The following is a 20,886-nucleotide window of genomic DNA, read 5'->3' as shown; positions in this document are numbered from 1 at the left end:
AGAAAAGTATCGTACTTTTAACTCTAGCGTCCCTAAGAGTTCACACCGTGAGGTTTATGTAGGGCTTTGGGCCGCATAGGAGCAGACTCCATTCGGAGAGTGTTTGCATGAGCTATAAACAAGGTGAATGGGGGAAGTAGTTCATAGTAAGTGGGTGAAGGATATATGACAATACATCCCACGGTCTCTTCCATTGGGTCGCACCGTGAGATTCCTATAATGCGCCTGCTTGTCTGCCCTGGAGCGACGTGCCATTCGAAGGGCTGTATTATAGGAATCGGAACATCATGAACTCTATATTTTGGATAGGGTCTCTTAGATAAGTTTTCATATTGTCTTTCCACTTTCAGGAGCATAATGATTCTCATCTCTGAGGACCGAAAATGGAGGGTCACACTTACAAGAATTACTAAAATAGTTAGTATATTCTTGACCAAAGTAAACCGTAACTAAATGCTAAGTAAATATAAGATATTTGTGAGTTAGCATTTGGTCAAGATTGTCTTGATCCAAAGGACGAGTAATCGGCTACCCTTCTGTAGAGGTTCTTCTGAACCTTTGAAATTATCGTTGCAAATTATAATAAAAAGGTATATTATTAAAAAGTTTTTCTAAAAGATTGGTTTATTTTGATTGTAGTTTCTAAACAAAGTAAGTTTGTTTTTCAGCATGAATAGCTCGATAGTTCAATTATTAGCTTCCGAAAAACTTAACGGTGATAACTATGCGGCATGGAAATCAAATCTTAACACAATACTAGTGGTTGATGATTTAAGATTTGTCTTAATTGAGGATGTCCTCAAACCCCTGCCTCAAATGCGAACCAAGCTAGTCGGAAAGCATATGATCAATGGATAAAAGCAAATGAGAAAGCCCGTGTCTACATCCTTGCTAGCATGTCAGATGCTTTAGCAAAGAAGCATGAATCGTTAGCCACGACTAAAGAGATTATGGATTCTTTAAAAGGAATGTTTGGGCAACCAGAATAGTCCCTAAGACACGAGGCAATCAAATACATTTACACTAAGTGTATGACGGAGGGGACCTGTGTTAGAGAACATGTCCTGGACATGATGATGCACTTCAAGATTGCTGAAGTAAATGGAGGTGCCATCGAAGAGGCTAATCAAGTTAGCTTTATCTTAGAGTCTCTTTCGAAGAGCTTCATACCATTTCAAATGAATGCGTTCCTGAATAAGATAAGTTTAACCTGACAACCCTTCTGAATGAACTCCAGCGTTTCCAAAATCTTACCAAAGGTAAAGGAAAAGAAGTAGAAGCAAATGTTGCTACTACAAAAGAAAAATTTAAAAGAGGATCGTCCTCTAAATCCAAAGCTGGACCTTTAAAATCCAATAGAAAAATTTAGAAGAAGGGAAAGGGGAAGACTCCTAAGCAGAACAAGGGTAAGAAGACTGCAGAAAAAGGTAAATGTTACCACTATGGTGAAAATGGACACTGGCTGAGAAACTGCTCAAAATACCTTTCTAAGAAAAAAGCAGAGAAAGAAGCACAAGGTAAATATGATTTACTTGTTCTTGAAACATGTTTAGTGGAAAATGAAAATTCCACTTGGATATTAGATTTAGGAGTCACTAATCATATTTGTTTCTCATTTCAGGAAAGTAGTTCTTGGAAAAGGCTTTCTGAGGGCGAGATCACTCTCAAAGTAATGGGAGATTTGAAGTTGTTTTTTTAATGATAGATATATCTTACTCAAGAATGTCTTGTATGCACCTCAAATGAAGAGAAATTTGATATCTATCTCTTGTTTATTAGAACATATGTACATAATATATTTTGAAATTAATAAGCACTCATTTTAAGAAAAGGTATTCACATTTGTTCTGCTATACTTGAAAACAACTTATATAAGTTAAGACCAACACGAGCAAATTTTGTCTTAAATACTGAGATGTTTAGAACAGCTGCAACTCAGAATAAAAGACAAGATTTCTTCTAATGCCTTCTTATGGCACTTAAGACTCGATCACATTAATCTCAATAGGATTGGGAGATTGGTTAAGAGTGGACTTCTAAGTCAGTTAGAAGATTACTCTTTACCTCATTGTGATTCCTGTCTTGAAGGAAAAATGACCAAAAGATCTTTTACTGGAAAAGGTCTTAGAGCCAAAACACCTTTGGAGCTCATACATTCGGACCTTTGTGGACCAATGAATGTCAAGGCTCGGAGAGGATACAAATATTTCATTAGTTTCATTGATGATTATTCGAGGTATGGTCTTGTTTACCTAATTCAGAATAAGTCTGATTCTTTTGAAAAATTCAAAGAATATAAGGCTGATGTTGAAAATGAATCAGGTAAAACAATAAAGACATTTCGATCAGATCGAGGTGGAGAGTATATGGACTTGCGATTCCAAGACTATTTGATAGAATATGGAATCCAATCATAACTCTCTGCACCTAGTATGCCTCAGCAGAACGGTGTATCAGAAAGAACAAACCGAACTTTGTTAGATATGGTTCGCTTTATGATGAGTTTTGCTCAGTTGCAAGATTCTTTTTGGGGATATGTTTTAGAAACAGCTATCTATATTTTGAACAACGTTCCCTCTAAAAGTGTTTCTGAAACACCTTAAGAGCTATACAAAGGGCGTAAAGGTAGTTTACGTCACTTTAGGATTTGGGAATGTCCAGCACATGTGTTGGTGCAAAACCCTAAAAAATTGGAACGTTGTTCAAAATTATGCCTATTTGTAGGTTATCCAAAAGAATCAAAAGGTGGTTTATTTTATGACCCTCAAGAAAATAAAGTATTTCTATCGACAAATGCTACGTTCTTAGAGGAAGACCACATAAAAAATCATCAAACTCGCAGTAAACTAGTATTAGAAGAGATTTCTAAGAATTCTACAGATAGACCTAGTTCATCTACTAAAGTAGTTGATAAAACTGGAATATTGGTCAAACACATCCTTCTCAAGAGTTGGGAGAGCCTCGTCATAATGGGAGGGTTGTACAACAACCTGATTGCTATTTGAGTTTAAGTGAAACTTAAATCATCATACCTGATGATGGTATAGAGGATCCATTGACCTATAAACAGGCAATGAATGATGTGGACTGTGACCAATGGATCAAAGCCATGGATCTCGAAATGGAATCTATGTATTCCAATTCTGTCTGGACTCTAGTAGATCAACCAAATGACGTAAACCTATTAGTTGTAAATGGATCTACAAGAGAAAACAAGACCAAGCTGGTAAAGTACAGACTTTCAAAGCTCGACTAGTGGCAAAAGGTTATAATCAAAAGGAGGGAATAGATTATGAAGAAACTTTCTCTCCTGTTGCCATGATAAAGTCGATTAGAATACTCTTATCCATCGCCACTTTTTATGATTATGAAATTTGGTAGATGGATGTCAAGACAACTTTTTTAAATGGAAATCTTGAGGAGAGTATCTATATGGTCCAACCAGAGGGGTTTATTTAAAAGGATCAAGAATAAAAAGTTTGTAAGCTTCAAAAATCCATATATGGATTAAAGCAATCATCTAGATCCTGGAATATGAGATTTGATATTGTGATCAAATCTTATGGTTTTGAACAGAATATGGATGAACCTTGTGTTTACAAAAGGATCATTAAATCTACTGTTGTATTCTTAATTCTGTATGTAGATGACATTCTACTTATTAGGAATGATGTAGGTCATCTAACTGATATTAAGGAATTGCTAGCTACGCAATTCCAAATGAAAGATTTGGGAAATGCACAATATGTTCTTGGTATCCAAATTGTTGAAACCAAAAGAACAAATCTCTAGCCATGTCTCAAACATCTTATATAGACAAAATGTTGTCAAGATATAGGATGCAGAATTCCAAAAAGGGTCTGCTGCCGTACAGATATGAAATTCATTTATCAAAAGAACAATGTCCAAAGACACCTCAAGAAGTTGAGGATATGAGTAAAATTCCCTATGCTTTTTCTGTTGGGAGCCTGATGTATGCAATGTTATGTACTAGACCTAACATTTGCTATTTAGTGGGAATAGTTAGTAGATATCAGTCCAATCCTGGACGTGATCATTGGACAGCCGTTAAGAATATTCTAAAATATCTTAGAAGAACAAAAGACTACATGCTTGTGTATGGTTCTAAGGATCTGATCCTTACTGGATACACTGACTCCGATTTTCAAACTGATAGAGATGCTAGAAAGTCAACATCAGGATCAGTTTTCACTTTGAACGGAGGAGCAGTAGTATGGAGAAACATAAAACAATCCTGTATTGTCGACTCCAATATGGAAGCTGAATATGTAGCTGCTTGTGAAGCAGCGAAAGAAGCAGTATGGCTTAAAAAATTCTTAACAGATTTGGAAGTTGTTCCAAATATGGCAGATACATGATGGAAAAGCAATAAGAGACATGTTGCAGCGGAAATAAAGGATCATGCTTTACTCTATATGCATCTAAACGTTTTAGAAGGTAACATGCACATGCTATGCGATGAACCTAAACGAAGTGCCTAAAAGGTAAACGATATTTTTACCTTTTGGTGTTCTGTACTTGTTCTTCGAAATCTTTTTCTTCTCTGCCTGAAAATAGCGAACAAGGACAACCACAAACTTGACCTACTATGCTCATGACAAAGAACTGAGTTGTGAGACTCGATTTTGTGAAGTAAAACCTTTAGAGAGAAGAGGTTGTGTCGTTTAGGTGGTTTTCAATAGAACATCATCCCTTCTCATTCTGTAATGAGAAATGTTTTATATGAAATATTCATGCAAATTACATGTAATTTATTTCATATATGTTCAACACCTCATTAATCCATTAATTCTTAATGGAATTAGTGGCTTCAAATTCATAATAATTTGTCACATCTCCCATTAACCGTTAATTAATAGAATAATTAGTGAAAGAGGCATTTTGGTCATTTAACTAATTAAGTCAAAGTTAAACTTTGACTTTTCATAGTCAAAAGTCAACTTTGTGACTTTTTACTATTTTTCCCATCTTAACTAATTCTAACTTCCAAGTATGAATCCGTATTCATTTCTCTAAAATTCAAATCTTATTTGAATATAAATCCGATCAAAGTTCAAAGTTAAAAATCAACATGTTGACTTTTACAACTTTGACCGTTTCAAACCTTTTCAAGCTTTTAAATATTAATATATATTCATATTTATTATATTTGAACTCAAAGTTTAAAGTTTATTTCTATCTACTTATATCTTATATATTTATCAGTTTCTCTCTCTTATCTTTATTCGAACAATTCGAATTACTTCAACATAATTGTTCAATAGTGGATCAATGCGTCTTAAGGAACAAGATGTAATCTTGGGGATAAAACGATATTTTGACCCATCTGAGATTACAAACAACCTGTGAAGGATCAACTTACTCATCATAGTTATATTAGGTGGACAGAAATATATCTATAGTGAGGGGAGTGCAACTAAGAGTCTTTAGTGGAATGACTCTTTAGTTAACAAATGTTGATTAAGCTTGGTCTAAAAGAGTTTAGCCAGTTAATCTCGACCCGTTGGAGCCCATGATCTATAGGTCTATTAGGGCCGGTACTAGCTCATATGGATTCAACTAAGAACAAGTATGTTGAAGTAATTCGAATTGTTCAAATAAAGATAAGAGAGAGAAACCGAAAAATATATGTGATATAAATCGGTAGAAATAAACTTTAAACTTTTAGTTTAAATATAATAAATATGAATATAGATTCATATTTAAAAGCTTGAAAAGTTTTGTAACAGTCAAAGTTGTAAAAGTCAACATGTTGATTTTTAACTTTGAAATTTAACAGATTTATATTCAAATATGATTTGAATTTTAGAGAAATGAATACGGATTCATAATCGGAAGGTTAGAATTAGTTAAGACGGGAAAAATAGTAAAAAGTCAAAAAGTTGACTTTTGACTATTAAAAGTCAAAGTTTGACTTTGACGTAATTGGTCAAATGACCAAAATGCCCATTTGACTAACTATTCTATTAATTAACGGTTAATGGGAGATGTGACAAATTATTATGAATTTGAAGCCACTAATTCCATTAAGAATTAATGGATTAATGAGGTGTTGAACATATATGAAATAAATTCCATGTAATTTGCATGAAGATTTCATATAAAACATTTCTCATTACAGAATGAGAAGGGATGATGTTCTATTGAAAACGACCTAAACGATACACAACCTCTTCTCTCTAAAACTTTAACTTCATGAAACCGAGTCCCACAACTCAGTTCTTGGTCCTGAGCATAGTAGGTCAACTTTGTGGTTGTCCTTGTTCGTGATTTTCAGGCAGAGAAGAAAAAGAATTTGAAGAACAAGTACAGAACAACAAACGGTAAAAATATCGTTTACCTTTTAGGCACTTCGTTTAAGTTGATCGTATAGCATGTGCATGTTACCTTCTAAAACGTTTAGATGCATATAGAGTAAAGCATGATCCTTTATTTCTGCTGCATCATGTCTCTTATTTCTTTTCCATTAGTTTGCAAATTCTTTGCACATCTTTTGAATTTCTTACCCGACAGTCTTAAATTCGTCAATATTCTTCTCAAATTTGTCTAGTAGATAAAAAAGGGTTCAAATGACGCTTCAAACATTTTTTCATTGATTCAGTCGAGCTATTTGAGTGGTCTGGAGGCTGAATTCATATTCATCATTCCACAGGTCTAGAGGTTATGAAATAACTCGACTATAAGAAGGGGGGAGAAGCGAAACTTATTAGTCTTAAAAGGAGCCCTTAAAATTAGAAATAACTGGACTCAAAACAAAAGGATAAGTTCAAAGAATTTGAAAGCAAAACTCCTTCCTTTTTCCTTATTAGGATTAGGAGTGCAACTCAGAAATTCCATATGAACCTTTGCCTCCAGAGGAGTAAAAAACGCATAGTCATCTGTAAGTGAGTAGTTGTTTCGGTGGCTCTTTATGCTCTTGTTGTTCTTTAAGTAGTCGCGGTGGTTAAGCAAGTGCAGCAGCTCCTCCCAAGGGAGGAGGCTGTAGCCCTTGTCCATTTAATAAAAAGGGTAGTAGTTCTTAGAGTTCGAGTTGCTGCAACACTAGGGAAGATGAATAGCAATTCTTAGCCATATAGATTATGAACAAGTAGGATAAAATACGGGATTCAATCTACGGATGAGGACAAACTCTCCAGGGATGAGACACCACCCACTAGTTGAGGCATGAAGAGCTGAAGAGGCCCAAGGGTTTCAAGAAAAATGAGAGACCAAAGCATGCAAAGGGGCCAGACTTGGAATTCTCAATTCTTGAACCAAAGGAATTGGTACTAAGCACTCTAGAGGAAGAAATGTGATAAGTGTTGGAAAAAGTTTGATACGCATTTATGAGTTTTCACTCTTTGAATCTAGAAGCTCTTCCCCTTTTATCAGAGCCAGAAGACTAAAAGGACTACTAAGTGGGTGGTAGCTGACAGATAGAACTCGCCCTTCTTTCCTAAACTCATTGTCGGTGGTCTAGATCCCACATGGGTCCTAGTACTAATTCTCCGATCTCCAAATTCTTCTCTCTTCTAACTTCATATTGAATTAGATCTCTCCCCGTATAGCCTCTCTTGCACTCCTTGGAAGTGAGGGTTAGCTTCGCGAAGCCTTGAGTCTGCTATGACGACTTCTCATTCTTAAGTTGATTCACCTCATCAACCTAGGCCGAAGCCTTTCATCCGAATTTGCTTTTCGTCCTCAAATGTCAATTATAAGTGGTCCAAAATAAATAAGGGTCTGAACTAACTTAATTCCATATATGAACATTAAAGGTGAAAAGCAGCTCGACTAAGAAGGAGAGAAGTAAAGAATTTTTGAAAGAGAGGCAGAGTAGGTTATAAAATAACTCGACTGTTAGGTTCAAAGAATTTGAAAGCAAATTCCTTATTCTTAGAAGGAGCCCTTATATTTAGAAATAACTCAACTCTAAATGATAAGGATAAAAAAATTAACTCAAAATTTGAAAGCGAATTCCTTATTTTGCCACTTAGAAGGAACCCTTATATTTAGAAATAACTTGACTAAAAATGATAAATATCAAAGAATTTGAAAAGAATTTAAAAGCGAATTCCTTCTGCCAATGTTAAGGATCGTAAGTTGAGCTAATAAATAAGAAGAAGAGCGAAAGCTGTTTGACTTTCAAGAGAGGAGATAGAAAGGGAAAAGAAAGAGTGAGGAAGCAGCTAGAGCTAAATATAGGGGAATTCTCTTTTCTTAGAGCAACTCAGAATTTAGAGTTGGGTCCAGAAGGAACCCACATAGCGGTTCTAACTGCAGAGTGAGAGCGGTAACATGTTCATATTCCATCAAGAGGTCCAGAATTCAGGTGGAAGAAATTAGACCAGCAAGTTTATGGAGTGGAAGAAAGAGTCCAACAAGGCTCATGAATATGGTAGATTTCATCGCAAATTCTTTGCTCCTCTTTAGGAGTGCAAGTACACAAATAGAATATTTGAAAGAGGAGTTGCCATATTAGCTTTTCAATCTTTCTTTAGTTGCACTCCATTCTAGCCGCTTCTCTTCATTCGATGAGCTTTGATCCTTTTAGGTTCATATGGATTTCTGACTCCTTTGCAAATTCTTTGCTCCTTATAATTGTTGATCCATTAAATCCAAAATTCCACTCTCCCTATGACTATAAGCTTCTACAACCAGGATTATCATTCTGGCCCATGGCCTTTTCCTTGTTAAAGGCAAGAAAAGACTTGAAATGAATAGATTGGGACTGTCAAATCATTCAATCTTAGATGTTCCAAGGCAAGAATTCGTACTTTTAGAAGCGGTTTTAGCCAATCACATTCAAATCAGTGGTCAATGGAACTTCCTAACCTTGCCTCTGTTCAAGCCTATATTCGCCCTAATCTGAGCTTTCCACCATGGGTATAAAACCCAGTCCTACCGTGTTTTACCTACCGCCTCAATGAACAAGGGCCTAGGTTTTCTTTTTATTTGAAGTTGTGCCCTGCCCTATTTCTTGTGAGAATGCCCATGAAAGATGAAGAGGATGATGAAAGGTTGGGAATAGGAGAAAGTTCAGTCAGATGGAAGATATTCCATCTGCATTTATAAAATGTGAATTTTCAGTCAATTCGCTTTGCGCCTCTGAGCAATATGGAAGACTTTCTTCTATAAGAGGAGGTTTCAACTGAAAAGAGAGGAGGAGTCAAGAAATATGCCTTTATTTAGGCCCGATCCAGTTATTCGAGACCAAAAACCTCAACTTTGTATTCTCACTTGAGCCTATCTCCTCCCGTTCTACACTTGGAGTTGGTCTACTCGATTACATCTCCCTCTCGCAAACAAATTGAGCACCTTTGCACCTTTCTTTTCTGGTAGCAAAATGGGGTTTAAAGGCATGTGTGTGAATACAGGTCCCTCTTCCATGTGTGTGAATACAGGTCCCTTTTTGTCTTTTCTTCCTAAATGCCTTTATATTATATAAGTAAACCAACATTTCTATACAATATTGAGAATAAAATAAGATAATCTAATATGCAAAACTAGTTCCTAAACGGAAAGTCATGAAGATGGAGAAGGCATCCTTAATCTTCTTAAGCTTTTCCTAAGATGAGGCTACTTCTCTTTGTTCATGAGCCAGAGCATATATTAAGAATCTACGAAATCGCCTCAATTCACAAGGGCCTTTGGCCTCATCAATTTTTTCTCTTCCCTATTAAAGAGCCTAACTTCTCGACTGAAATTCGAAAGTGCCAGTGGCTTAGCATCATTTCTAGGGGATGATATAGTTCAATCTTTCTTCTGTTGCTTGCACCTCACTGAGGACCTTAAGCACTAATGAAATGCCATAAGAGTCAGGGGAATGATTGAAAGGCAGAGAGGGATTTCAATAGGAGTCTTGCCCAAGAGGATGAGGCTGCCCTTGTTTATTCAATAGGTGGGCCCAGTAGCAGTAGGGCTCAGAATTTTTCTTCGGTAGGGCGAACAAGGTTAAAAAAATTTGATAGTCGAGGAAGGCAATGAATTAGTAGCTTATTTGTCCTAAACCGTTGCGTGAAGCAAAAAGTTGAGACATAGGTCTTCACCCAAAACACACGTTTTCCTTCATCTTCTTTATACCCAAAAGTTCACATTTTAGTCTATCTCACGAAAGAAAGAAGAAATCAGAAGAGTCAACTTGCACTCCTTTCAACTCTTACTTCGTCTCTCCTCTCTTTCTTAGTTGAGCTGCTTCACACCTTTTAGTCTCGTCTCAAATTCACTAATTAAGCTAATCTAGACCTTTGTTTTTATTTGTTTTTGCCCTTTCTTTTCCATTTCCAACGTAATGAACACCAAACACCTTGCTTTTCTTTTCTCTTTTCTAGCGTAGCGAACAACCATCAACTACTTGATATTTATCCTATCCTTTCTTTTTAGGAGTGAAAGCGTAGCAGACAACCTGAAACTAAAGCACTTTCTTTCTCCTTTGGAGTGGAAGCGTAGCGTAGCAGTGAAAGCACTTTCTCCTTGATTTCTCAAGAGCATAGCATAGTGGACACAACCATAAACTACTTTCTAGTTATCCTATCATTTCTTTCGGAGGAGCAAAAGCAGAGCGTAGTGTAGCGGTGAAAGAACTTTCTCCTTTCTTCAACTCCAAGATCTCATACCGATGCCTCTTATTCAATCACTGGCCCAGCCTGGGGAGTTCATTAAAGAGTTCGAATCCACTTGTCTACTAAAATAAAGATTTAGGAAAGAGAGAAAAAATAGTAGAAAGACTGACTCAAGCAAGAGCATTCCTCGACTCATTAAATTCCACTAAGAAGCATGATGTTGGGATCTTCCCTTTTTCCCTCGTCTATTCCCTTTTTGAGCTTCCTTCAACTTCTACCCTCCTTATCAGCAGCAAGGGCTTGACTTATCTATCTAATTATCCTTTTTGGACACTTCCCTTCGCAAGATATCATATCTAGGACTCCCTCAAATTCTTTGAGCCTCCTTCCCAATGAAAGAAAAAGTATGACTCTTACTTGGTCGAGACTGATAACCTAGTCCTATGGAGCCATACTCTTCTTTTTTCTCTTTCTGAGTTGTATATACATTGATTCTATACAGAATCAGATAACTCCTTTCGTATTCATACCTCGTCTACATTAATAGTAAGTGCTGACTCTTCCCTCTCAATTAAGCCAATGAGATCCGAAAGTATTGATCCTACTTATGATAATTCATTTAGAGGCCACTAACTAATTCTTCTAGCTTTAATCAACTGAAGAGAATTGCTTCCGATTCATCATCATTACAAAGATGCTAAATGAAATGACTAAGAAAACCCAACCGATATCTAACCGATGTTAGTTATCACTCTTATGCTATATTCAATGGCAATTTTGCCTTATTGATTCTCGACTTTCATCCTCTTTTCCGATATAGACCCTCTCGATCCTGGGTGGAGCATAAAAGCACCTTCCCCTCTCCTACTCGGTAAAGCTCTTCTACCCCAATCCTCTCCACTCAAGTCCTTATTCGTTGACTCGTCTCCTTCTCTTGAAAGAAAGAACTGTCTCTCGAAAGCATTCTGAACTTCTACATTGCGGAGATATAGAACTTTCTAAGTGCAACCGATCTTTAAGGAGGCACTTGAATCCGAGATTCAAGCCCACTGGTCCAGCCTTTGTCCTCTCCCACTAAGTGGAGTGGTCTCGCTCCCTTCCCTCGCCAACACTCAATAAGAGTGGGTATTCAGGCTATGACTCCCTCCCATCGGACACCTCCCCTTCACTGAAGATTCGATTGGCTTGGGCGGGGAGAAGATGGTGAGGTAACTTAATAGGAGAAAGTTCAGTCAGAAAAGTCTATCCTTCAGACTTGCGTTCTCTCTTTTCAATATTCATTTGCTTAAGACATTCCTATGAATAGTTCATAAGATGAAATATGGATGAGAGGGAGAAACTCCTCCCAACATTGCTAGCTCATATAAATAGTCATCGAAGGATCATGAATTGAGCTTTTCTTTGACGTTCATGAGAAGATTTAGTCAGTGATCCACGTACTCAGCTGAAGCACTCCAAACTAAGAAATGAACAAGGCGCAAAGAATGCGAGGAAACTAGAAAGGAGGGCAAAAAAGAAACATTAGATTTTGTTGAACTTTTTGAAGAAAAATTGATATTTGGTCCTTCCCCACTATGTATCGTCTTGACCCTTATTTATCCACGAGTTCAAGAGCAAATTCTTTGGTCCCCTAATTCATTAATATGGATTTCTCAAATTCTTTTAGCGTTAACATTTGAAGAATAAGGAAGGACTCAAATTCTTTGAGCCTACGGAGCCTCTCCTTTTGTTTTGAGTCGAGTTATTTCAAATTTGAAGGGCTCCTTCTAAGAAGAATGGATAAGGACTTTGCTTTTAACTCCTAACTCTGCCTCTCCCTATCCCTATTGGTCGTATTCATACCTACCTAGTATTCTTCTTCCTCTAGCTTTGTTCTTGCTTGTCTTCTCTTTCTTTATTGAGAGATTTGATTAATCCAAGGGCTCCTTCATAGTCGCTTCGCTGTGCTCCCCATTTTCAGTATATTCCACTAAATTAAACCAGTGAGGACTAGCTTAGTTTCAAAAAATAGACGAAGGAAGAAGGCTCGTGAATATGTCCTTATCAATGGAAAATTCTTTGCTCCTAACGATTAATGAAATATGAGAAAGAAAGAAATATTTAATGGAATGAATGAGTGGATAGGCTTTCTTTGAACCATGTAGATGTAGAAAAGATGGCCTAAAGGGAGCGAAAGCAACACATAAAGGAGTCTAGACGAAGGAGGCAGCCAGACCGGTACCTAGCCTAGTGGGATCAGAGTTTTGATAGTTCTTTGTCTTCTTTCTTTGAATTGGACTTTCGTAGGTCGACCCACTATGAAACCTTTGGGAGAGTTCTTTTTCATTCCTCTTCTTTCTTCTTCTGAATTATATAGTTTTCTCAAATTCTTTAATCCTCGTCAATCTGCTTTGTTAACCTCAAGACGGATGACTGTGAATCCTCGTAGTTGCTTGTAAGTTGTTCTCTCTTTTGAACCCTTATTCTGATTGGGTGGGTAAAGAAAAAGAGTGAGAGACTTGGCATCTGAATCTTAATGGAAAGGATTGAGAAAGGCAGGAAAGAGTGAAAAATAATAATTGAGCTTAAACAAATTAATGAGTAGAAGGGAAGGAAGAGAATATATAGAATTCGGGAGGCATTCACTAGCCTCAGTTAACCCAATTAGTTAGGATGCGGCTTTCTCGACAGGTAAGAAGGAGAGAAAGAATCCCTTTCATGTCAGGAAAGTAGCTCGAAAGTCCTAGTTGAAGTAGCAATCGAGACTAAGGAAGAGTCCACTGTTGATCTTTCTTTTGCAGTTCAGAATGTTAGCTTGCTTAGTTCTTCGATCGATCGTAAATGAGCTAGATCTCCAAGGCTTAACGCGAGGCTTTGATTGACATCAGAATCTCTTGAAAAAGATCAATTGGGCTATCATGAGGCCATGGTAAAGAGATAAGGCTCAATCGAAGGTTCTTCTCCAGCAACCAAAGTTATAGCTGCAACTTCTATCAATATTTTTATTGCGCCCTTTATTCCGAATTCCAATATTCCTAAGCAATAAGGTTCTATACCTGAGTATTAGAGGAAGAAGAATGATATGCTTAAGGAGATTTCTTTCTTTTTGAATCGGAAAGGTAGTTCGTCTCTATAACCTCTTCAATAGGAAGAGACTTCCAACCAGACAAAATGAGCTCATCCCTAAAAGGAAGGGTCATAAGCTGTCGATATGGATGAGAAGCAGGGGCAAAGAATTTGTGAAGAATATTTGCTGATATCTTTCTAAGCCTTCACCTTAAAGCGAAAGAGGAAGAGTGGAAGGGTCTGATTGAGTTGGGTAATAGGGTTCAAAACCAGTCTTTAGGCTTAGGGTTTATCTCTTTGCCTTAGAATTTTCTGCAACTTAGATGAGTAAATGAGAGAAAGAAAGGACTAATAAAGAAATTACAATTTCAATAGTCTTTTTTCATAAAGATTTTCACTCTCACTATGTATGAAAGAAAGGGAAGAAAAAGAGCGAAGGCAACAGAGTTAACTACGTTGAGAAGAGCTAAGCTCGAGTGAGTTTATAAAGGAAGGGAATAAGAAAGCATACAGCTAGGTCTCATCAGAGGTGGACGAGATTGGATGAAATTGAGAAGCAAGAAATTGAAAAGAATAAATCGCGAAAATTTCTCTCTCTGGGGTTTGGTTGGTGGGAGCTGGTTCAACTTGTTTCTCTTGGTGGTGGAGGTTGCAGTTGTTAAAGGAGGTAATGAAAGAATAACCATCTTAAGAGTCTAGTCATACAATACTTGATACCAAACCTTAACAAAAGGTGTGTACCGTACTCTTTCACATCCTTAATTAAGATAAGGGTAATCGTGGGATCCAATTCGATAAGCTTAAGCACGCAATCTAGTTGCACTACTACAAAAACAAACTCTCTTGACAGTTTAGAACCGTCGTTGAATCCAGTGTCAAGAAAGACAAAGTTCTTGACTGTTGGTAAAAACGTCAAGAATAGTGAACGTTGACAGTTTATTACCGTCAAGTATTCATTTTTCATGATAGTTTAGAACCGTCAAGAGTATAAGTGTCAATGAAAGTTTAAAATCGTCAAGAATATGAGTATACATGGTAGAAACCGTCAAGAATATGAACATTTATGACATTTGAAAACCGTCAAGAATGCTATTGTTTATGACATTTCAAAATTGTCAAGCATTTTTCTATTTTTTTAATTGTAATTTAATTATATTTTTGTTCATGCATTATGCTCCCATTGGTTATGTATAGTAGTCCAACAATTATTCCATAAATATATATAAACAACAATATTCATCAAATATAAAACCTTTCACCATATCATTTCCAAAACTTTGCATCATATTCATATCATTTACAAAATCAATATAAACAACTCCATCAGATTTCCAAGAATTCAATTCAATATCATCTAATTAACTAACTTAACCCAAAAGTATATCATCTCCATACACAAAGTTTCATAATGGCAACCCCTACATATGAACAATTGACCTATCAACAATTCACCTAAACCTTAAACCAGAACAAAGTCTCAAAAGTATATCAATCAACCCCCCTCCCCAATCCCCCTCCCCCCCTCCATATGAACAATTCAAAAAATCAGCCACAACAAAAAGTTTCCTACTTCAGAATCACAAATAAGTTGCAATCATATGTACGAACCCAAAAAATCAGCCAACTCAACCCGCATCTCATCTAACTCAGCCTGTGAATATGGTTTTCGTGTATCAATCTGTAAACATGCAAAATAAATGCATTAGTATTTATGGAAATTATTATACCCACAAAAGAAATTAGAATAATGGACTAATCCTCTTATATATATCTTTGTAGCAAGGTTGTTTGGAAACTGGATCCTCTTTCAAATGGTGGTGGCAGTTGCCCATATATCATCTCACAACTCATGTGTCTTCAAGATCTAACAATGTCAAAAAGCAAGAACAATTTCAATCTAACACTTTCAGTCCAAACTTAGCTAAAAAGGTTAAGAAAATACTTTTTACCCATGTGAAAGTAACAATGTAGTCTCAGAACTTTAGTTTATTAACATGATAAAGTCTTTGTACTTTAATTTTACAACCATTTAAATATTTAAACCACAATTTTTACATGTTAAAGCCAAAACACTGAATCATTACAAAATTGAAAGTATAGAGACTTACTCGTTAGAAAGTATAGGAATTGAATTGGTACTTCCATGAAAGTACGTTCAAGACCAAAAGTGGTTCTCATAAAACGTGTTACAATATTGAAAAGAAAGATTCACATGCAGAATACATACTAGGATTTATGGTGAGAGGAAGGCCAAATTCATTCTTGTGTAGATCAATCTCTCTGGTCTTTGTCCATCTTTCATTAATAAATTCATTAAACCACAAAGGAAAAAACTTTATTATCATGCCTACTAATGCAAGACCCATCCCATCAATAATGCCAAAGGAAATGAAAAGTTAAACACAAAATGTGAAAACCTTAGTAGTATGGTCTGTCGCTTTTACCTGCAGCTTCAAAGCTTTCTTCAAATCCTTTTTCCTTTTCAATTCTTTTTCTCCTGCCTGCAACATGAAGGTTTATCAACCAACAAAGTTTAATAATCAACAAAAAAAAAAATCAATAACATAACATATAAAAGCTAAATAAGAATGAATGTTATCAGATACCTAAGAGTGCAATGCGGCAGTGGAAGTGTGAGCCACAGTCACAAAACACTAACGACTTAGATTATTTACATCAAATTCAAAGCTCAAAGTAATGAGCAATTTAGTCTTCGTCAAGAGATAGAGTATTCTCAAATCAAGGATCCTAGCATAAAACATAAGCGAACTATAATCATGGCTTTATAATCAAGGATCCTATATTCTCTCTTATTAGAAGAATGCAGTTCTAATAAGAGAAAGAATACACCGGAGGGAAAAGAAAATAATGAAACTAGTACCTCACCCACCATCAGCCCTTGTAGTATGACCTTGCATATCCGCATTCTCTTTTGATGAATCAAGCTCCATTACCTACGTATAGCAACACAGAAAATTGAATTTTTCCCAATTTGATATATACATGATAACACACAAATATTGTAAAGAAATCAATCAAACTTGTGATAAATACAAAATCATGGTTAAGCCTAAACATTGCTCAGGTTAAACGTTCGAAAATGCGTAATACAAGAAAGAAAAAATAGAATTCAAAATTAGATGAAGAAACCAAAAAAACGCTAGGATGTCACCCCTTAACACTTGTCATCCTGTGTCATAAAAAAAACAAAATAAGTTGCATCATAATCAAATTTTGGTCAACAATTTTTAATCCACGTTATATACAGTATTGTTAGAAAGAAAAACAAATTCAAAAGTTCATAACTTGTGAACAAAATTAAGAAACAAAAAATTGAAATTTAACCTGTGAAATGCTTTAGAATTCCAATAGATTGGACTAGAAGGAACGAAGTCAGGATTTTGTGTTTGATTAAGGAACTTAGCTTCTCTAATGTCGGCTCTTGCTCTTCTTAGCCCTGTTTCAATTCTCTTCAATTTTGTATAATACAACCCCTTGATTCGGCGATGAAGATTCGACGGAGGGGTTCTTCGGTAGAGGCGTTCTTCGACGTTTTTTGGTGTAGGGGTCATGGGTCGACGACATTCTTCAAGTTCTTCGGCGGAGGGGTCGTGGTTCTTTGAGTTCTTCGGCAGAGGAGTCGTGGGTCGACAGCGTTCTACAGCGGAGGGGTTATTCCACGGAAGGGCTCTTTGCTAGAGGGGTTTTCGTCGAAGGGCTTCTTTGGAAGTTTGACACAGTGTGGGGGCATGGGTCGTCCGTTTTTGCGAGAGAGATGGGAGTGAGAGGCATGTGAGGGAGGTTTAGGTTGGAAGAAAGCGAAAATTTGGGGTTTAGGTTTTTTAAAAAAATAATTTTTTTTATTTTTTTCAATTATTTAGTAATTCTTGACGTTTTTGAAATGTCAAGGAAAATCCTCTTATTTGACGTTTTAAAAATGTCAAGAAATTTTAAAATTACTCCTCTCTACCTTTTCATTAAAATTCTTGACGTTTTAAAACGACAAGAATTGAATCAATATTACTTGACGTTTGAAAAACGTCAAGAATGTTGATTTTAAAAGAATTCTTGACGTTTTAAAAACGTCAAGAATTTAGAAGATAATTCTTGACAGTTTATAGCCGTTAAGAAAAGGTTCATATTTCTTGACGATTTAAAACTGTCAAGAATTCTAAAAATTGCCTACCCCCCACCTTTTCATAAAAATTCGTGACGGTTTTCAAATTAAACCACCCTTTTCTTGACGTTTTTCCCAAAAACCGTCAAGAAAAAAATGCAACCGTCAAGAAAGCCTGTTTTTCTAGTAGTGTTGACAATCGGATGATATATTTCAATAAGTAGAGATGATATTCTCTCACCTTTCCCTTTCGAAAGAGATAAGATCAGTTAGTCATTTGAAGCCCGCAATCTAGTTGACAATCGGATGCCTAAGCACGCACTCTAGCTAACAATCGGATGTCTTATGTCAGTCATTTGAAGCTCGACTAAGGAGTACAGTCGAAACTAAGAATTCAACGAGTTCACTTAAAGAAAGCCCATACAGATAGTAGTCTGTTCGATCTTGCTGATCGAAGTTCTTGTTTTCATCTGAAAAAGAGCAATTCAACTTCTAAACTTGTCAACATTGCTACCAAAAAGAAGACAAAGGTAGTCGAACCCTCTTGCATTTGAAACTTGACTAAGGACCGCTAGGTGGGCCACCTACTAGAAGGAAAGGTGCGAGAAGGGGCCTCTTTTTCCTAATTAAGATGCTGACTCCATCTTGTTGTTGATAGACTTTCAGAACTAGTGCAGATAAAAAGCGATTCTTATCTAAGATTGCATGAACAAGTAAGTAAGATGAACAAGGGATGAAATAGAAATAGATCGACCCCAGGAGGTATGCCCCCCGCCATCAAAAAGCACTCTTCCAGTCGATCTTTCTGAAGTTGCATTTTTGGTTGTAGTTTCGGCTGTGGAAGTAGTTTAGTTTTGCTTATGCTTTCTTCCCTTATCTCTTTATGGCTAAGGGCTAATTTATAGATTGACTGGGATGAAGATGTAGATAGTCTTGACCCTTGTTTATTTTTCACTTCTCCTAAAAAAAAAGAAGAAAAAGACTCAAGTAAAGAAAGCACTCTGCAGAAGAAAAGAATGAGAAAGAATCAAGGGTGAGATTAAAAGGTTATGAAATAATGAGACCTGTCTAATTAATAAGAGCATATTTGATAGAGATTAAACGTGTAGGGCGGAAGAAAAACCAAAATTCTACCCTAATTCCAATTAATTAACAATAAACCATAAACCGAAAAAAGATTAAATATAGGGTTTTTTTAAGAAAACTTACGTTCGAAGCTCCGATTGATGCTTGAACCACCACTAGAGTTGACCTACTCTCCTCTGGCCTCAGAACCGGGTTGTGAGACCCGTTGGATGAAGGAAAATCGAGAGAGAGAAAAAAGATGGAAAACAAATATGAAAAAAGGGTTGGGCTTTTTGCTTTATAAAAACAACAGCCCAATTTTGTTTTTTAAGAAAAAATGCTAACCTTTTTCCTTGAGGCTCAAGAGTCCAATTTATAGAGACTTTACATACAAGGTTGCATTTGCATGCAAACACATGGGCCAGCAACACATAACCCGCTAACCATTAGTGGACTTAATGTCTTCATAGTTTGCTAACACCTAGCCCACTATAATTAGTGGGTTTATAAAAAAAAATGTTGAATCTTCCCACTAACTTTGGTCAAAGGGTAAAATTTTCATTTAGTCAAAGTCAAACTTTGACTTTTCAAACCAAAAAGTCAACATTTTGACTTTTTACAACTTTTTCCATCTTGACTAATTTTGACCTTTCGAGCATGAATCCGCATTTATTTTCTCAAGATTCAAATCACATTTGAATATATTGCTGGTCAAAGTTTGACTTTTCAAAATCAAAAGTCAACATTTTGACTGTTTCAATCTTTTTCGAGCTTCCAAGTGTGAATCCACATTTATATCTTTAATATTTAAATCCCACTTAAGCATAAAGTTCTATTAGTAATCTAAAAACTGACGGCTATATCACATATACTTGCTGGTTCCTCTCTCATCTCCAAAATTGAATAATTCGACTCATTCCATCATGCTGTGCTAAATTTATTCCATATGAGGTAGCAGGGGAACCTAATAGAACTATAGGTCATGGGCTCCAAAATCTGAGATTAACTGGTTAAACTCTTTTATACCGAACTAATTAATATTCGTTAACTAACGGTCATTCCATTAAAGTGTCGTAGCTGCAGTCTCTATATATTTGTGTCCGTTGAATATAACCATGATTAGTAAGTTAATCCTTCACAGGTTATTCGTAAGCTTGGTTGGATCGAAAAACACTGTTTTATCTACATCTTTCTCCTTAAGTCCCACTGATCCACTATTAAACAATTGGTTTTAAGGATCAACCTATAAACTGAATCCCTCTCGGGACAATAAGAGGGTGGGGCCACTTTGTTCAAGATTTTGATTCAGTCTTTAAGGGAAAAACCTATTTACTAACCCTAAAGTGGGTAGGAGTGAATTCCTTCTTGCACTCGATGTTCTCAACTATCCACCTGATCTTACCCTTGAAATGTGAGGCTTATTGGGCCAACGCTAATGAGTTCCTCTCACCTATGTAGACCTAAGGATAATCTCGTGTGAATAGGAGTTCATAGTTAGCTCAGGATTAAGATTAAGGATTATATTGTTTGTATTAACTACAAAGTAAGATGCATCCATAGTATCTTTGAATTATTGATTAATTTATATGGAAATTAATTAATTTGATTAATTAATTGGTTAATTAATTAAGTTAATTTTAATTAAATTTGATTTATTAAAATTAATTAAATAAATAATTAATTATTGATTAATTTAATTTAATTTAATGTGATTTAATTTAATTAAATATGATTTAATTAAAAGTTAAATAAATAAAAAATCCATATTAATTAATTTGTTTATATAATGGTTATATATATTGTTAGATGAATGTTATAGGTTTGTCTAAGTTTTTATAAGTGTTATAAAATGAATTAGACGTTTAAAATTTATAACAAAGATAAGTTGCATGCTCACCTAGGTTAAAAATATATCTTCCAATTTTTCATAGAATTAGGTCGATATCTTATAAAATTGGTTAAAAGAGGCTCACCTGATTTGATCTTTTCAACAAGTCAGATAAGACGACTAAGGTTGGAGGTTCTTAAGTTAACGGTTTATGGAACACCTCCTACCTAGAGATGGTAATCAGTTCTTGAGCCTAGTTAACTTAATTTTAT

The 20,886-nt window shown here is 35.9% G+C and overlaps 1 long non-coding RNA gene across 2 annotated transcripts; it reads right to left on the bottom strand.

Annotated features, from left to right (window-relative positions):
* Positions 1–15,130: 15,130 nt before the first annotated feature.
* Positions 15,131–17,097, bottom strand: LOC103498086 (uncharacterized). Of its 2 annotated transcripts, none has more exons than XR_007823473.1 (3): positions 16,486–17,097; positions 16,022–16,101; positions 15,131–15,899 (listed from the first exon to the last, which is right to left on the bottom strand). It is a non-coding gene; the product is annotated as an uncharacterized LOC103498086 (long non-coding RNA). The 2 variants fall into 2 exon arrangements; XR_001763837.2 differs by having other exon boundaries at positions 16,049–16,101.
* Positions 17,098–20,886: the final 3,789 nt, after the last annotated feature.

This window comes from Cucumis melo, chromosome 9 (genome assembly GCF_025177605.1).
Source record: "Cucumis melo cultivar AY chromosome 9, USDA_Cmelo_AY_1.0, whole genome shotgun sequence".
Classification (NCBI taxonomy): Eukaryota; Viridiplantae; Streptophyta; class Magnoliopsida; order Cucurbitales; family Cucurbitaceae; genus Cucumis; species Cucumis melo.
This window is presented reverse-complemented; position numbering and strand designations above follow the sequence as displayed.